The 17,774-nt window shown below is 39.8% G+C and overlaps 1 long non-coding RNA gene across 1 annotated transcript in view; it reads left to right on the plus strand.

Moving 5' to 3' along the window:
- The window catches only part of LOC139436390 (uncharacterized), a 30,656-nt gene extending 24,034 nt beyond the window's left edge, over nt 1-6,622 (plus strand). The window contains exon 2 of the long non-coding RNA XR_011645600.1: nt 6,547-6,622. This is a non-coding gene — a long non-coding RNA (uncharacterized lncRNA). The remainder of the gene's footprint in view (nt 1-6,546) is intronic.
- The last annotated feature ends 11,152 nt before the right edge of the window (nt 6,623-17,774 follow it).

A 17,774-nucleotide genomic window follows, 5' to 3' on the forward strand; every position in this document is an offset into this window, starting at 1 on the left:
GAAATAAGAAAAATGGAAATACAGCTCAAAATTGAAGTATAATCTCTTAAGAAATAGGGTGACAAGATAATGCTTGAGTAGATAAAGTGAAAAGCTGAAAGGGCTGAAATATTAAATGGAGAATGTTAAAGATTAAAGAAAAACACTCAGAAGTTGAGGAATGGTTCTGATGATCCACTAGCTGAACCCTGGGTGCCTGAAGCAGGAAGTGGGTGGGGCCATCCCCAGTCTGGAGGCCTTGGGTGGGCCCTGAGGTCTGGGTGGGGCCTGCACATGGGCAGTGCTGAAAGCTGCCCCTGCCCTTTCTCCCATGATGCTCAGCTCCAGGCTGCAGGCCTTGGCAGGTGGTGTCCAGGCTCCTTCAGCCCGGCCTTTGGTGATGGCTGTGGCTGCTCAGGTGCTAGGCAGCCTTGAGCTCTGTACCCTGGGAATGTTTGCAGGAGGTGTTAGTCCTGTGCACTGGGGAGGGTGCAGACCTGTGCTGAGTCTCATCCTTTAATACTGGACCTCCTGCTGCTGGAGCAGGAGGTGGTACATTCATCTGGGTGGAGCTGGGGGACTCCAGATCACTGATTTGTCAATTAAAGAAAGTCCATGAACTGGGTTTCCACAGAGCCGTTAAACAGATGGATGCGCTCCAGGATGACTGTGTGCTCCCCCTTGTTGAGGGCAGTTCTGTTTTATGTCCTTTGTCCTGCCTTGTCATGTCACCCCCTCTCACTAAGAGTATCCTGATGTGACTTTATGTTACATGGTCAAGCTATTAGGTCTATTTTGAGCATTTCTTTAAGAAAGGTTGGCTTAATGACTGAATGATTTAAGTTAAAAAAACTTGTAAAACATAGGGTGTGCAATGAGACACAGGCATATATACTTGTGTCTGGATGGCTTATCCAGCAAGGAGGTGTGTGAAATTGGTAAGTGGGTGTCTGGGCAGAGGTAGAATGGAGGGAACGGGCTGGATGAGAGGGAGGCTTACCTTTCATTGTGTACCTTTCTCAACATTTGATTTTTATTAAAATGAGTGTTTTTCCTACAAAATACACAATAATAAGATTCTGGGAAGGGATCATTATAGGCATTTGTAATATGTCCTGTTATGTGAATTTTCCTTCTAGGAAACCCCTAGTCAGCTGGACAATCCCAGGCAATGGGACAAAATTTTGTTTTTATATTCATGAGAAATATTGGTATGTGATTTTCCATTCTTTTAATATCTTTTTCTGGTTTTGCCATTGGGTAATGTTGGCCTTATCTCATGAGTTAGGAAAGGTTCCCTTTGCATTGTTTCTGAAAGAGATTGTGGGGAATTGGTTTCATTTTTCCTTAAATGTTTGGTAGAATTTGCTTTTGAACTGTCTGAACCAGGCCCTTTATTTTTTGGAATGTTATTAATTATTGATTCAAAATTTTTATGGCTATAGGGCTATTCTGATGATCTATTCTTGTGTGAGTTTTGATAATTTGCATCTCTCAAGAACTTTTGAGTCATTACATCTAAGTTATAAAATTATTGGACCTAAGGATGTTCATAGTCTTGTTTGATTATCCTTTTAATGTCTGTGGAAGCAGTAGTGATGACACCTCTTCCATTCCTGGTATTGGTAATTTTTATCTTCTCTATTTTATGTTTGGTTAGCCTAGCTAGAGATTTATCTGTTTGATCAGATCATTTCAAACAACAAACTAAGGCTTTAGTTTGGGCATATGTTTTGATTTCTATGTGATTTATGGGCAGGAGTGCACTCGCTGGGCTGTATGATAAGTTTATGTTTAGTTTTGTAAGAAACTGCTAACTAGTTTTCAGAGTGACTGTACCATTTTATGTTCCCTTATGCAATGTATGAGTGATTCAGTTTTTCTGCATTCTCACCAGCATTTGGTATTGTCACCTTATGTTTTAGTTGTTTTAATAGTGTGTAGTTGCATATCATAATGGTATAGTTTGCATTTCCCTAATGACTAATTATATCCAGCATCTCTTCCTGTACTTATTTCCCATCCATTCATCTACTACGGTGAAATGTTTGCACATATATAGTGCCCATTTTCTAATTGGATTGTTTTTTTGTTTTTTTTAAATTTCCCCTCCACCCTCGCAGCTTGCTTGCTGTGTTCATTCTCTGCACACTCTTCTGTGGGTTTTTTTGCTTGTCTCCCTCCTTTGTTGCATGGCCTGGCTGAGTTGGCTCCCCGCAGTACCTGTGGGCCAGGCAGCGATCCTCAGCCTGTGGGTGAGCCTGCCTTCACAAGGAGGCCCTGGGTTCTCATCCTGGGTTCTGCTCCAGCAGCAGGAGGTCCAGTATTAAAGGATGAGACTCAGCACAGGTCTGCACCCTCCCCATATGGTAGACAGGAGCCCAAGTGATTGAGCCACAGCCACTTCCCAGGATTGTTTTTTCATGGTTAAATTTTGAGAATTTTGGAAATTCTTTTCATTTATTCTAGATATCTGTGTTTTTGTGGGTTTTTTTTTTTTTTTTTTTGATATTTGGCCCAGTGGTTGAACCCAGGACCTCATTAGTGGGAAGCCAGCCCTCTACCACCAAGCCACATGGGCTCCCCTGAAATTTTTTTGTTTGCTTGTTTTTTGTTTTTGTTTATTTTAGCAAGTACTTTGATCTGAACCCAGAACCTCTTGTGGGAAGCAGGCACTCAACTGCTCGAGCCACATCCACTCCCAATATTGTAGATAGCTGTTCCAGATATCAGTTTCAGATAGTCTAGGTATGTGTTCTTTCTTTGTCATAGTTAAGTTTGCAAATATTATTCTCTGTCTGTAGTTTGCCTTTATAGTTTCTTTTTTTCAGATCTGTAGTTTTAAAATTTGGTGAAGAGCTGTGTATCATTTTTTTTCTTATTTTTTATTGACTTTGTAATAATATTACATTAAAAATATATATATGAGGTCCCATTCAACCCCACCCCCCACCCCACCTCTCCCCCCCCCCAGCACCACTCGTTCCCATCATCATGACACATCCATTGGATTTGGTAAGTACATCTTTGGGCACCTCTGCACCTCATGGTCAATGGTCCACATCATGGCCCATACTCTCCCCCATTCCATCCAGTGGGCCCTGTGAGGATTTACAATGTCCGGTGATTGCCCCTGAAGCACCATCCAGGGCAGCTCCATGTCCCAAAGACACCTCCACCTCTCATCTCTTCCTGCCTTTCCCCATACCCATCAGCCACCATGTCCACTTTTCCCAATCCAATGCCACCTCTTCTATGTGGACATTGGATTGGTTGTGTTCATTGCACCTCTATGTCAAGAGGAGGCTCAGATTCCACATGGATGCTGGATGCAATCCTCCCACTTTCAGTTGTAATCACTCTAGGCTCCATGGTGTGGTGGTTGTCCTTCTTCAACTCCATCTTAGCTGAGTGTGGTGAGCCCAATAAATCAAATTGTAGGTGCTGGAGTCTGTTGAGGCTCAGGACCTGGCTATCACATTGTCAGTCCAGAGATTCAAATCCCCTAAATATATCTTAAACCCCAACACTAACTGCACCTCCAGCACATTAGCATGAAAGTCTTATGAAGAGAGATACCATCTGAGTCATTTTTATTTTTTATGGATCTCATTCAATGCACTCTCTCTTCAGAATCTCTTTCCATGTTTTCAAATATCAACTAGTTTTGATGATACCCCAGTCTTTCTCTTGCCTAACATCACAACCCCATTGATACTTCTGCTTCAGTGTCACAATTTAAAAAAAATTTATTTTCATTATTTTTAAAGGAGCTTTAGTTGCCATAGATGTTCCATCAAAAATATAGGGGGTTCCCATATACCCTACTCCCTCCCCCTAACAATTTTCCCCATATACATTATCCTTCATTAGTGTGGTCCATTTGTTTCATGGGATGAGCACATATTGAAGCATTGCTGTCAAGCATGGTCTATAGTTTGCATTGTTTCACACTTTGCACAGCACATTTTTGTAAGTTTGAGAAAATGTATAATGACATGTATCTGTTATTGCAGTATCATGCAAAATTATTCCAGTGTTTGAAAAATGCCCCATGTAATGCCTATTCTTCCCTCTCCCTCCCCTCAGAACCTCTTGTGTCCACTGTCTTTATATTAATGTTATGTTCTTCCATTATTAGAATAATAATAGTCTACTTATCCATAGGTGCATTCCTCCTGTTTGTTCATTCCTCTGTCTTTTGGAGTTGGGATTGTGTCACTTTCTTACCCCACAGTAATCCAGCAACAGCTACTTCAAATAAGTGTGGAACCCGACCACCTGGTTTCCCTAACTGCTGCTGCTCTGTCTAATCCACCATATCACTTGGCCTTTTGACCTACTTGCCATTGTGGTCCATTCTTACCTAGCAGCCAGAATGATCCTGTTAAAACCTCAGGCAAGTCTTGGCCCTTGTTTTTCTTTACTGAAACCTCCACACTTTCCCAGTTTACAGTAAAATGCAAGGCTATTACACTGGACTACAAGAACCTCCACAATCTGTGCTCCAAGTTTTAAAAGCAGTTTTATTGAGATATAGTTACATACCATATAAGCTATCCTAAGTGTACTTTAGTATAATTACAGATGTGTGCATTCCTCACCACAATCAAGTTCAGGACATTTTCATTACTCCTAGAAGGAAAGCCCTATACTCCTTAGAAGTCACCTCTCAATCCCTCTATCATTCCCCAGCCCTCCATAACCACTATAAATTTCATCTCTATAAATTTATCTTTCCATTTTATATTAATGAAATCATAGAATATATGGTACTTTGCATCTAGTTTCTTTCACTTAGCATAATGCTTTCTTAAATTATACAATTTTTTAAAATGAGGGAAGTTGTATGTTTACAGAAAATTCATGTAAAAAATACAGTGTTCCCATGTATCCCTCTATTGTTGACTCTTTGCATTAGTGTGTCAGCTTTGTGAGGCTTGATGAAAGAATATAAGATATTACTGATAACTATAATCCTTAGTTTACATTAGGTGTTTTTTTCCATCTACCTTCCTATTATTAACAATGTGTAATAGTGTCATCCATTTGTTATAATTCATGAAAGAGCAATCTTATATTTGTTAACCTCAGTCCATCATCCATAACAGATTCACTTAGTTAAACAATCCCATCTTTAGGCTTTTAGCTTTCCTTCTAGTAATGTACATGACCTTAAACAAATTCTCTCAACCATATTCACAAACATATAATTCACAGTAAGGTCCTACCATCACCACTATCCATTCCCAAACATTTATAATCAACCTAAATAGAGATTCTGCACAATTTAAGTATCAGTTTTCCATTCTCTAACCCATTGTATCCCTTGGTAACTTATATTCTAGATTCTAAATCTGTGAGTTTGCTTCTTATCCTTAGTTCATATCAGTGAGATCATACAATATTTGTCTTTTTGTGTCTGACTTATTTTACCGAATGTAATGTCCTGATGGTTCATCCATGTTGACGAATGCATCAGGACTTCATTCTTTCTTAAAGCTGAATAATATTCCATTGTATGTATTCACCACATTTTGTTTATCCATTCATCTGCTGGTAGTTATTTGGCTTCTATCCTTTCTTTATTGTGCTCTGAACATTGACATACAAATACCTGTCTGAATCCTTGCTTTCAATTCTTTTGGATATATATGCAGAAATGGGATTGCCAGGTCATTTGGTAATTTTAGTTTAACTTTTTGAGTTACTGCCAAGCTGTTTTCCACAGCCAATACATTATTTTATATTCTTACCAACAGTGTATGAGGTTTCCTATTTATATGCATCCTTACCAGCACTTGCTGTTTTCCAATTTAAAAAATAATAGCCTTTTGAGTGGGTGTGAAGGATAGCTCATCATGCTTTGATGTGCCTTTCCCTAAAGGCTAATAGACTTGAGCATCTTTTCATATGCTTATTTACCATTTGTGTATCTTCTTTGTAGAAATGTCTATTTAAATACTTTGCACATTTTTTTTTAAAGATTTATTTATTTATTTAATTTCCCCCCCTCCCCTGGTTGTCTGTTCTTGGTGTCTATTTGTTGCGTCTTGTTTCTTTGTCTGCTTCTGTTGTCGTCAGCGGCACAGGAAGTGTGGGCGGTGCCATTCCTGGGCAGGCTGCACTTTCTTTTCACGCTGGGCGGCTTTCCTCAGGGGCACACTCCTTGCACGTGGGGGCTCCCCCACGCGAGGGACACCCTTGTGTGGCAGGGCACTCCTTGCGCACATCAGCACTGCACATGGCCAGCTGCACACGGGTCGAGGAGGCCCGGGGTTTGAACCGCGGACCTCCCATATGGTAGACGGACGCCCTAACCACTGGGCCAAAGTCCGTTTCCCAACTTTGCACATTTTTAATGTTGTTTTTTTTTGTCATGCCCAACTCCCTTGGAGGTAATTGAGTGATCAAGCTCTTTCTTCCTTCTCCACTTGTCACTGGCTATATCCTTGATGTGGAAATAGCCCCTCACCATTTGCCTGCTTCCTCCTCCTCCTTTGATCCCCATCTCCAGTCTTGTCTTCTCTGACTTAGGTAACCTTTTTTTTTTTTTTTTTTTTTTAGGTACCAGGACTGGGCATTGAACCTGAACCTGGGACCTTGTACGTGGGAAGCTGGCACTGAACCACTGAGCCACATAGGCTCCCTTGAGTTGGTTTATTCATTTGTTTGCTTGTTTGTTTTTAGGAGGCACCAGGAACCAAACCTGGGACATCCTATGTGGGCAGCAGGTTGAACTTAATCCACTCACAGCATCTTTCTTACCTGCTCTGTTATCCTACCATTGACCCCTCTTCTTCAAGTTGTATTTGCTGATTCTTTATCTCTTGCTCACTGGATCACCTAAACAGTCCTAAACAGTCACCATGCACTCACTTTATTTAATAAAGTGTAAAGGGTGGAGACGGTGGCTCTTTCCACCATCTCTATGATGACCCTCCTTGTTGGGTAGGTGGTTTCAGACCATCATATTTGCAGCCCTTGAATGTAGTTGAGGCTCACCATGGGCTTTGAGGGAGGCCCAACTTGGATGGAATTGTGACTCTTGTGAAGTCATTTCCACAGTGGTTTACCTTAAGTCAGACTTCCCTGTACTTAGATCCTGACATGTACTTTGTGGGTCACTTCAGGAAAAGTACTTTGAGATCTTTGTACCTATTCCTCATCTGTAAATTGGTGATAAAAAAAAATACCTAATTTTTCAACTTTGTTTTATAATTGAATCTAATTTTAGCTTGCCTGACTCCCCAGATAGTCTCCTTCCAATCCTGTTCCCCAGAAAGGAGAGTGATGGACTCAGTGGGTCCCATGCTTTTTAAAACATTTTTTAAAAATTTATTAGAGTATACCACTCATATATAAGCATACATAAACATTAAGTGTATAATAATAGTTGTGAATTTACAAAACAAATATATATATAACATGATATAGGACTCTCATACCTCACCCTATCACCAATACCTTGAATTGTTAAACATTTTAACCTAATGATTAAAGAGCATTGTCACAATATTACTACTAACCAAAGTATTTTCCCCCAACCCACCCTATTATTATCTTTATATCATTTATATATGATCTTTCATAAATAATAAGTATGGTAAAAATTGTGAAGTTAGAAAGCAAACATGTGTAACATCATTCAGGGGTCCCATACATCAACCCTCCACCAACACCTTGCATTTTCATGAGATGTTTCTTACAAATTATGAAAGATTTTTGTCAAAATCTTGTTGTTCTTATCTTACATTTGGTGTATTTTCCCCCCAACTTACCCTATTATTATTTTTTAACTATATTTTTATGGCAGAAGTTGTAAACTTATAAAACAATCATGCACATGTACAGAATCCCCAAACAACACCCCTCTATCTGAACATTTGTTACAGATAAGATAATATCATCTGATTGTTACCATGACCATAGTGTACATTTGGCATACATTTTCCATACTGCCCCATTATCAACACAGTACATCTTTGGCATAGATGCAACAATATTATATTATTACTGCTAATCCGAGTCCATAGGTCACTCCAGTTGTATTTTTCCCATACTTCTCCACATTCCCACCACCTTACAGTAGTGATGTACATTTGCTTTAGCTAACAAAGGACACTCTTGCATTTGTACCATCAAACACAATTCTCATCTACTTCTTGGTTTGCTGTGCTATTCAGGGTTCCTAGATTATTCTTTAGCATTCTGTCAATTGGCATTTCATATCTAGATTACCATTTTCAGCCACATCCCCATTTATAAACTAGCTTTTACTCACTATGTGTTACCATCCGCTCTATACATTTCCACACTTTCACAGCAAAGCTAATTAAAACTTATGTACATTAACCATCAGTAGTCCATCTCAGTCCTCCTCTTATCTCCTTTAAGAATCTACCATGTACCACCACATCTTGAAGATACTTTCCTACCATTTTTTCTAGAAGTTTTATGGTTCTTGCTTTTATTTTTAGGTTTTTGGTCCATTTTGAGTTAATTTTTGGATAAGGTGTGAGATAGGGGTCCTCTTTCCTTCTTTTGGCTATGGATATCAAGTTCTTTCAGCACCATTTGTTGAATGGACTATTCTGCCTGAGCTGTGTGGGATTGACAGGCTAGTAAAAAATGGCTTGACCATACATGTGAGGGTCTGTTTCTGAACCATCAAATTGATTCCATTGGTCTATGTGTCTGTCTTTATGGCAGTACCATGCTTTTTTTAAACCACTATATCTAGGAAATATGATTTAAAGTCTGGAGGTGAGATTTTGCTTTTCCTTTTTAAGATGTTCCTGGCTATTCAGGATCCCTTACCCTTCCAAATAAGTTTGATAATTGTGTTTTCAATTAAAAAAAATTCTGGTGGAATTTTCATCAGGCTTGCATTGAATCTGTATATCAATTTGAGTAGAATTGACATCTTAATGATATTTAGTCTTCCAATTCATGAGCATGGAATATTCTTCCAGTTATTTAGAACTTTTTTGTTTTTTTTTTTTTAACATTGAGTTGCAGTTTTATGAATACAAGTGCCTTACATCATTGGTTAAGTTTTTTCTTGACTTTTTGAGTTTTATCTGCTGTATTTTATTTTCACCTTTTTTTTTCCTCTTTTAATTTTATTGATATAATCTTCATTTCTAGACTCTCTTCCAGGCCTCTCTGTCCTGTCTTTTCTTGTCAGGGTCTAGCATAACTTTAGTATGTCTTGAAAATCTTGCCTCTTGGTTAGAAATTCTCTCAGTTTCTGTTTATCTGTGAATATTCTAATCTCACCCTCAGTTTTGAAAGACAGTCTTGCTGGATATAAGATCCTTGGCTGGAAGTTTTACTTCTATATTTAATATCTTAAATATATCAGGCCACTGTTTTATTGCCTCCCTGGTTTCTGAAGAGAAATCAGCACTTAATCTTATTGGGTATCCCTTATGTCATGCTTTGCTTTTCTCTTGTTGGTCTCAGAATTCTCTTTGTCTTTGGCATCAGATATTCTGGTTAGTATGTGTCTCAGAGTTGGTTGATTCGGATTTTTTTGGATGGGAGTACATTGTGCTTCTTGGACATGGATATCTATGCCCTTCAATAGGGTTGGGAAATTTTCTACCATTGTTTCTTCAAATATTCCTTCTGCCCCTTTTCCCTTTTCTTCTTCTCTGGGTCACCCATGACATGTATGTTTGTACATCTTTTGCTGTCATTTATTTCCCTGTTTCCTTGTTCAATTTTTTTCCATTCCTCATTTGTTCTTTTGTATGTTCACTTTCAGAGGCCATTTCTTTCAGCTTACCAATCCTTTTTGCTGCCTCCTTAAATCTGCTTTATATGATTTCAATGTTTTTAAATTTCATTTATCGCACCTTTCATTCTGAGATCTGCTAATTTGCTATGTATGCTTTCAAGTTCTTTGTGCTCCTCCAGTGTCTTCTTAATATCCTTAATCTCTTTAGCCATCTCATTGAATTTATTAAGGAGATTTGTTTGAACTTCTATGATTAGTTGTCTCAAATCCTTTCTGTTACTTGGAACATTATCTTGTTCCTTTAACTGGGCCATATCTTCCTGTTCCTTGGTGTGGATTATAATTTTTTGTTGTATTGGCATCTGGTGTAGTAGAGTATTTACTCTGGGTGTAGATTTTCCTCTTTAGTTTATGGCTTTCTGCCCTTTCTCCTTTGCTGGTTGTGCAGTAGGAGCCAAGGATGTAGTTGGTGCTCTAAGCTGTGGAGGCTTAAGCTGCCCTCATTACCCAGTGACCTATGAATCTTCTCTCAACTTTCTCCTTTGCCAGGGCTAGGGACAGAATCACAGCTGTGTGGAATAATTCAAGTTATGCAGGCTGTGACTGTGGCTGCCCAGTGAAACTGATGAAGCTTCATGCCCCTTTCACCCCTGCCTGGGGCAGGGACAGAGCTGCAGGCATGGGCAGCAATCTATGTATTGCAGGTCCAAGATGACCACAGTTGTCCTGGTAGACTTCCAGTTATTCAGTCCATGTCAGCTAAAGGTTCCTGCAGTTACCTGGATAGGCTGGTACAGGGTCCACTAGTTTCCCCCCTGCCAGAGGTGGGGCTGAAGCCTAGGATAGGACTGCAGGCTGATCTGGGTGAAAGAAACAGGTCCCTATGTTCACCATGATTTTCGGTCAACCTGGCTTCCCCTTCTGCTGGGGGTGGAGTTAAAATGGTGGCCATCAGCCTCTTTCTGACTTGGACAGGTTCATCCTTTAGCTGTTCTTAGGGTTAGACTCTAGCAAACTGAATTTACTAATCAGTAGCTGAAATCAGTGGCCAACTCTCTTCCTCCCCTGTTTTTGGGAAAAAGGAGCTTCCATTTCTAGCCAGAGGATAGCTCTTGGGGCAGCTTGTGCTGCTATAGTAGGATATTCACTGGCAACTCAACTTGGCTGGTAATTTCCCAAAGAGGCTAATGCAGGTCCCCCATATTCCTCCCTGCTGGAGGTGAGGCTGGGTCCTATGCTAGAGCTGCAATCTGATGTGGATGGAAAGGTGCTGGTCCCTACCAGCACTGGGATTTTTATTCTGTCCTGCTTCCCCTTGTGCCCAGCATGGAGTTAAGATGGCGACTCCCAGCCTCTTTCTGACTTGTTCAGGTTCAAACTTCAGCTGTTCTTAGGATTATATACTGTAGCCCTCTCAATTTACTCATCAGTAGCTGCAGTTGGTGCCCAACTACCTTTTCTTTCCCCATTTTTGGGAAATAGAGCTTCCTATTCCAGCTGCAGAATAGTTCCCGAGGTGGCTTGTGCCTCCATTGGATGATGGGCACCAGCTTCCAGGGCATGGGGTGCTCTACTTCTGAATCTTCTCTGCAGATGGGCAGTCTCCTTCCTTCTGTTCTTTCAAGGATGTTGCATGAAACTCTCTGGCTTCCTGAAGCACCCAAACAGGTGCTTTAGATAGCACCATGTGATTACTAACTGCCCTGTAGCAGGAGCTGACTCTAGGAGCTCCTTACTTTGCCACATCTTGTTAGTTGTCCTTGAATTTTGGATATTTTATATATAGGTCTAAAGTTTCCTTTTACATTTTTGTTGTTGTTTATGTTTCTTTGTTGAGAACTATCTTTTCTTTCATTCCAAGAGTATTTACCTTTCTTATTGAGCAGAGACTGCTTTGATGCATAATTCCTTCTCTGGTTCATTTGGGACTGTATTGGCTGATTTTCCCCCTGGAGAATAGATGAGCTTTTTCCAGTTCTTTTTATGTTATGTTGTATAATTTGGGATGATATTTTGGTTGTGTGTGCTTATTATATAGTTAGAGACTTCTGAAAGATTGTTTTGGCTAGTTGGTGCCTTGCTATTCCATATGAATTTGAGGATCACCTTTTTCCATTCCTAAAAAAAGGTTGCAGAGATTTTGGTAGGTATTGCATTTATTATTTTTTTCATTTTTTTGGTCTTTTTAAAATTTTTTAATGTTACCTTAAAAAAATACAAGGTCCCTATAAACCCCCATCTCCCTCACCCCACTTTTCCCCCCATAACAACCTCCTCCATCATCATGAGACATTCATTGCACTTGGTGAATACATCTCTGAGCACCACTGCACCTCATGGTCAATGGCCCACACCATAGCCTACACTCTCCCACAGTCCACCCAGTGGGCCATGAGAGGACATACAATGACTGGTAATTGTCCCTGCAGCACCACCCAGGACAACTCCAACCCCTGAAAATGCCCCCACATCACATCTCTCCCTCCCACTCCCTGCCCCCAGCAGCCACCATGACCACTTTCTCCACACCAATGCCACATTTTCTTCAGTTACTAATCACAATCATTCATGAATAGAACATCAGTAAGTCCACTCTAATCCATACTCTATTCCTCCATCCTGTGGACCTTGGAATGGTTGTGTCCACTCCACATCTATATCAAGAAAGGGCTTAGATTCCACATGGATGTTGGATGCAATTCTCCTGCTTTCAGTTGTCTGCACTCTTGGCTCCCTGCTGTGGTGGTTCACCTTCTTCATCTCCATGTTAGCAGAGTGGTGTAAGTCCAATAAACCAGAGTGTAGGAGTTGCAAGCCTGTTGAGGCTCAGGGCCTGGCTATCACATGGTCAGTCCAGAGATTCAGGTCCCCTGGGTATACACTAAACCCAAGCACAAACTACAGATCCAGTAAAAGTAACAGGGAGGCTTGTGGACAAAATCAGATCTGAGTCCATCTCCATCACACAGAAACACAAACTCCAAAGTAGGGCCAACTGACATGGCACTGAACTCCATCTGCCATGACCACAGAAACTGTTGGTCCCTGTAGCCCTCAGAAGAACCAGTACCTGGGGTTGTATCTTCTTTATCTGTCTCTGGAACTCTGCTGGGGTGTGCGTAAGGGTGACCACTCTGATGACCTCCCGGCTCTTTTTGGAGACTCATAGCCACATAAACTCATTTGTCCTTTCCTTTCCTCCTTTTATTCAAGGTCAAAAAGCATTTTTAACTCCTGGTATTATATGTAGACAGACATTCTGCTGGTCCGAGTTGACCCTTTTATTCAAGGTCATTTTCTAGTTACATCATCAGCTGGTATTTGGTAGTAATCCCTTGGTGGAAGAAGTTGCCTTGCCAGTTTGCATACAAGGCAACACTTATTGCAGTGATGGAAGGCAAAACATCAAAAATAATGCTTTTGCATTTTTAAATTTTTTGGTACCCCAATTTATTTTTACCTTAATTTTTCTAAATTAATATGTATTCTATATCTAACCTTTAAACTCATCACTATATTTCATTTTACTACTAATGGAACCTGGCAATATAGGGCTTCATTTTTGAAGAAGTTTTGGATCACAGAGAGGTTCAATAATGTCAGAGGAGGAACGCTGGTGTGGGATGTTATTGACAGGGGACACATGGTTGGCAGGGAGTTCTACAGGGCATATATCCATATATCCAGGGTACATAAAGATGTTTGGATATTTTCATAGTTGTTACAATTAAAAACAACTGAGGGAGTGCTGAGTTCCTAGCCAGGGGAGCTCTATCACAGTCCCTAAAGGAACAGCAACAATCCCCCAAGTGCAATAGCAAAGACCAAAAAAGAAGGAAGACCCAACAATGAGTCCTTGATACTAATGATTATGCTTGTGAGCCTGTGCACCTGAGATAAGAACAAGGCCTAGAGCTGCAGTGTGCCTAAGAATTACCTCCTGAGAGCCTCTGTGTTGCTCAAATGTGGCCAGTCTCAAAGCCAAACTCAGCATGTTAATATATTGCCTTCTCCCCATTTTGGGTATTACATTTAATCTGCAGATCACTTCAGATACTACTGATATTGTAACAATATTAAATCTGAAACAAGGACACAATGTCTCGCCATTTATTTAGATCATCTTTAATTAATTAAAATTAATTAGGTCATAATTTAGGTCAAATTTAATTAAGTGCTTTGCAGATTTCAGTGTATAGGTCATTCATCTCTTTATTTAAATTCATTATCAGGAATTTTATTCTTTTAGAGGCTATAGTGAATGGAATGTTTTAAAGATTTTTTTATTTTTTCAAATGTACTTAGGTTACAGAAAATGTTACACAAAAACTATAAGGGATTCCCAAATGCCCCATTCCACACACCTCCCACCCTTCCCCACATTAACAACTTCTTTCATTAATGTGGTACATTCATTGCAATTGATGAACACATTTGGAGCATTGCCACGAAGCATGGATTATACTTTACATTCTTCCTACTCACTCTCACTCAGTTCTTTAGGATATATAATGGCCTGTATCTGTTTTTGCAGTGTCAGTGAAGACAATTCCTTGTTCCCAAAATGCCCCCATATTACACCACTTTTTCCCTTTCTGTGCCTTCAGCACCTCCAGCAGCCACTGTCTCCACATCAATGATATACTTTCTTCCATTGCTGGAATACCAGTAAGTTCATAGTAGAATATTAGTAAGTCCACTCTCATCCATATTTTATTCCCCAATCCTGACGATTCTGGAATGGGGATACCTACTCCACTTCTAATTGAGAGGAGGCTTCAATCCCTTATGGCTGATGGATGGGACTCTCTTGCTTGCAGTTGTAGACTCTCTCGGTTCCTTGGTATGGTGGTTGTTCTTCCCCACCTCCTTGTTAGTTATCCTGGGTGATGCCAGTGAACTGCAGAGTAGGTGTTGCAGCTACTGCAATTGATGTTTAATGCCCATATCACAGTGTTTTTTCCTGGTATGGAAAAACAAAACTGATTTTTTTTTAGTGTTTATCTTATACCCTGCAACTTTTCTGAATTTATTTCCTCTAGTAGATTTCTTGAGGATTTTTTGGGATTTTCAATATGAACGATCATACCATCTGTGAATAGTGGTAGTTTTTGATTTCTGATTTAAATGCCTTTCTCTTTTTTTGCCTAATAACCCTGACTAGAACTTTCCTTTTAATTTTGAATAGAAGTGGTAACAGTGGGCATCCTTGTCTTGTTCCTGACCTCAGGTTTCATTCTTTCATTTCAGGCTTTCATTGTTTCTCACATTGACTTTGATGTTAGCTGTGAGTTTTTTGTATTTACTTGTTCTGGTTGTTACCTTTCATTCCTATTTTTCTGAGCAATTTTATTATGAAACCATGGTAGATTTCATCAGAAGGCTTCTCAGTGCTATTGAAGTGATCATAGATTGTTCCCTCCATTGTTTTTAATGTGTGTTACTACAGTGAGTGATTTTCTTAGGTTGGCCCACCACTGCATTCTGGGGATAAGTCACCTTTGGTCATGGAGTATAATCCTTATAATATATGTAGTTTGATTTGATTTGCCAGTGTTTTGTTGGGAATTTTTGCTTCTGTATTCATATGGAAGTGGTTCTTTGTTTTCTTTTGATGTGTCTATCTGGTTTGGGTATCAGAACAATAGTAGCCTTATGGAATAATGAGTTAGGAAGAATTCCTACCACTTCAGTTTTTTGGTAGAGTTTGGGAAGAATTGGTGTTAATTCTTGTTTGAATGTTTGGTACACTTCTCCCTGAAGCCTTCTGGACTTTGATCTTTCCTTGATGGGAAATTTTTGATTATTATTCAATCTCTTTGCTTTTATAGGTCTGTTAAGATCTTTTATATCTTCTTGAGTCAGAGCAGGTTATTTTTATGTTTTAGGAATTTGTTCATGTCTTCTCGATTATCTAGTTTATTGACATATGAATGTTCATAGTATTCTCTTATAACCCTTTTAATTTCTTCCAAATGAGTGTTAATGTTCCCACTTTCATTCCTTAAATAGTTATTTGCATCTTCTCTCATTTCTCTTTGTTTGTCTGGATAAAAGTTTGTCAGTTTTATTAATCTTTTTAAGGAACCAAATTTTGGTTTCATTGATCCTCTCAGTTGTTTTTCTGTGCTTTATCTCCCTTGTCTCCTTTCTGATCTTTATTATTTCCTTCCTCCTACTAATGTTAGGTTTAGTTTTCTCTTTCCTCAAGATATGAAGTTATAAGGTCATTTTCCAGTTGCATCATCAGTTGGTAGTTGATAGTGGTCCCTCGTTGCCAGGGAGGCTCATCCCCGGGTGTCATGTCCCACGCTGGGGGGAAGGCATTGCATTTACATGCTGAGTTTGGCTTCGAGACTGGCCACATTTGAGTAACATGAAGGCTGACAGAAAAAAAAATGACCTTATACGGAAGGTTCAATGCGGATCAGCAGAATATCCATGTCTACATAAAATACCATGACTTTAAAATGCTGTTTGACCTAAAGTAAGGGGGAAATGGAAAGGAGAAATGAGTTTATATGGCTACGAGTTTCTAAAAAAGAGTCTGGAGGCTGGCAGAAGGTTTGCCCTCATGCACAACTGAGCAGAGTCAGAGAGACAGATAAAGCAGATACAACCCCCAGATATTGGTTCCTTTGAGGGCTAAAGAGACCCATGGGAGTTATGGTCATGGCCGATGGGGTTAACTACCAGGGCAGATGGCCCCTCTTTGGAAATGGTGTTTATGTGTGATGAATCTGGACTCAGATGGGATCTCCCTTCATAAGACTTTCATGCTAATGTGCTGGAGGTGCAGTTAATGTTGGGGTTTAAGATATATTTAGGGGATTTGAATCTCTGGACTGACAATGTGATAGCCAGATCCTGAGCCTCAACAGACTCCAGCACCTACAATCTGATTTATTGGACTTACCACACTCAGCTAAGATGGAGGTGAAGGACAACCACCACACCATGGAGCCTAGAGTGATTACAACTGAAAATGGGAGGATTGCATCCAGCATCCAGGTGGAATCTGAGCCTCCTCTTGACATAAAGGTGCAATGGACACAACCAATCCAGTGTCCACATAGAAGAGGTGGCATTGGATTGGGAAAAGTGGACATAATGGACAAAGGGTATGGGGAAAGGCAGGAAGAGATGAGAGGTGGAGGCGTCTTCGGGACATGGAGCTGCCCTGGATGGTGCTTCAGAGGTAATCACCGGACATTGTAAATCCTCACAGGGCCTACATGATGGAATAGAGGAGAGTATGGGCCATGATGTGAACCAATGTATATGAGGTGCAGAGGTGCCCAAAGATGTACTTACCAAATCCAATGGATGTGTCATGATGATGGGAATGAGTGTTGTTGGGGGGGGGGAGAGGGGGGGTGGGGGGGTGGGGTTGAATGGGACCTCACATATATATTTTTAATGTAATATTATTACAAAGTCAATAAAAAATAAAAAAATTAAAAAAAAAAAAAAGATATGAAGTTAGGTAATTGATTAAATATCATTCTTTGGTGGGTGGGGACTCAATGCCCTACTGGCACAAGAGGTTTCTGTAATTCCTTAATTAAGTAAACCTATGAATCCAGTATCATCTGATATGCCTAGAATTGAAATTCATCAATAATATCAAACTGCTACAGCCAATATCTAAAAGGGGAACAAAAAAGTTGGAGCCTTTATTTATCTATCCTATACTTATTTAAATCCAAGGTGGGAGCTAAAATATAAAAACTCAAGGATGTGGGCTGCTTAGAAAAATTCTTGCTCCTACTTGCCTTGTGAATCATGTTACCTTACAAACTGGGTCCCCTATCTAATGTCTGATGTGACCTAATTAAAACAATAGGCAGCTGCAGAGTCTTTTTAAAAAATCCAAATTTTATAAAGAACCAATTAGAAAGCCCTGTGTACACCAAAAAGATACATTTTCAACTGCCTTTTGAAGGCTTAGAAGGAGGACTGCTTGATCCCCAAGTCTGAATGTGTAAACAATGTTTGGATAAGGAGCCAATATATTATAGGATATCTGAGTCATGGTATCTCTATTTAC

Source organism: Dasypus novemcinctus, chromosome 14, assembly GCF_030445035.2.
Source record: "Dasypus novemcinctus isolate mDasNov1 chromosome 14, mDasNov1.1.hap2, whole genome shotgun sequence".
Classification (NCBI taxonomy): domain Eukaryota; kingdom Metazoa; phylum Chordata; class Mammalia; order Cingulata; family Dasypodidae; genus Dasypus; species Dasypus novemcinctus.